A 1939-nucleotide genomic window follows, 5' to 3' on the forward strand; every position below is an offset into this window, starting at 1 on the left:
ATACACACACACACACAGGTTTTGCCCATTGCTTTAAATGCTGATTTATAAACTCTAGAACATATAAGCATTCCCGAAATATTCATACTTCTTTAGATGATAAAGTGGTATCTACATTTGCTTTTCATTTATTTGGAGTGGTTACTAATTTCTAAATATATGTAAGAAAGAGAAAAATTAGAAGAGAAGCCTAAAATCAATCTCTCCCCCCCTCTTCTTTTCTCTCCCTCCCTCCCTCCCTCCTTACTGCTCATGGAGATTATTGTAGGAAGAATGGAGGAGAGAGAATCCCATCTTGACCTGCTAAATAAAAGGTGGGTTATAAACGGAACAAAAACAAACAAACAAACAAACAAACAAATATCAGTAATCAAGCGATATGGCTGTTTACATATCAGTAAAGAAAATGGTAACTGAAACATGATTTCAATTAAATTAAATGGAAAAATGGATGCAAGGGGCAGCATCAAAATATGGTGAAATACTGTGAATAAATATATATGTAATGCAGTCAATATATTTATGTGGTTCTTCAAACAGTAAAATGCTTGTTCAAATAAAAAAAATGGTGATAAGGCCCTCATAAGTATATAGTATGACTTATTTTATAATTCCCAAACAATGGAGGATGCTTTCTGGAAAAAAGGGGGGGGGGCAGATATGCATAATAGAGCTAGATACACTTTCTAGGTTCTTATGAAGAAATAACATGATATTGCAATCTGGCCCATCTCTACAGAATCATCCTTGTTACTTAACTCCTTAATTTATCAGCCTTCTGGACACAGGAAATGCTCTGCAAAGATCATAAGAAAGAGAGAAACAAAGAATTCTTCCCAATTCATTGAGCTTCATTCTTTTTTTCTTTTTGAGAAAACAGTGCTTTTCTTGCTCCTTGCTCAGGTTTACTTGCATAATGCCGGTGTGCACTTTACAATTCCAGGAAGACAGGCAAGGGAGCTTTAATGAATATGTTAGCATGAAAGGTATACTTGCAACCACCTGCTATTCAGTCAGCTGTGTGAAAGTCTGGTGCAAAGTTAGCCCCAGTGAGATTTCCTCTCTTATTGCTTCCTACAGAAGACGCTTCACTGAATGGATTTTGAGCCCCATGTAGATCTGTCCAGCTGTGTACGTTGTATTGTAATAAACAAATCTTTTTCAACTAGGTGCCTCTTCATCTCTTGGAATAATACTATAAAATATATTAAAATTATTGCATTTGTATATAAAATTATATTTATGAAAAGTAATAAAAAATTTGCAAAGCAGATAACAACAAAAATTGATAATGGCTAAGAGCAGGAAATCTGAAGAAAGAGACAAAGGGGTTAATTCTGGCTGCAGAAGACCAAGGCTTAAGAACAAAAGCATACAAAGCCAGAATGGAGAAAGCAGCAATAGACAACAAATACCACTTCTGCAAAGAAACTGAAGAAACTGTGGACCACCTAGTTAAATGCTACAAGAAGATCATCCAGACTTCTTACAAACAATAGCATGAGAAAGTAGCAACAATGGTGTACTGGGATATTTGGCTTATTTACTACATTTCTATAGCTGCCCATCTTACAAGAAATGACTCTGGGTCGTTTACAGCAAAAATATAAAATAATAAGAATGTAAAAAATAGTTATACTATTTTTTTTTTAAAAAAAACCCATTATAGGTAAATCCTTGACTTGCAAAAATTTATTTAGTGACTGTTTGAAATTACAATGGTACTAAAAATAATGACTTACAATCTTCTCCATGGTTATGTGATCAAAATGTAGGTATGGTATTTGGCAATTGGCACAATTGTAGAATCCTAGGGTCGTGTGATCTTCTCGGGGGGCTTCTGACAAAGTCGATGGGGCAAATCAAATGCACTTATTGATCATATTCATTTAACTACTCTAGTGATTTAGTGGTTTAATAATCATGGCAAAAAAGTTGT

General features: G+C 34.5%; 1 long non-coding RNA gene across 1 annotated transcript; it reads left to right on the forward strand.

Moving 5' to 3' along the window:
- Window positions 1-225: 225 nt before the first annotated feature.
- Window positions 226-1165, forward strand: LOC148114373 (uncharacterized). The gene is made up of 2 exons (XR_015734108.1): window positions 226-314; window positions 1081-1165. It is a non-coding gene; the product is annotated as an uncharacterized LOC148114373 (long non-coding RNA).
- The last annotated feature ends 774 nt before the right edge of the window (window positions 1166-1939 follow it).

The sequence above is a fragment of the Pantherophis guttatus genome, chromosome 4, assembly GCF_059756535.1.
Source record: "Pantherophis guttatus breed Tessera chromosome 4, ASM5975653v1, whole genome shotgun sequence".
Taxonomy (NCBI): Eukaryota; Metazoa; Chordata; class Lepidosauria; order Squamata; family Colubridae; genus Pantherophis; species Pantherophis guttatus.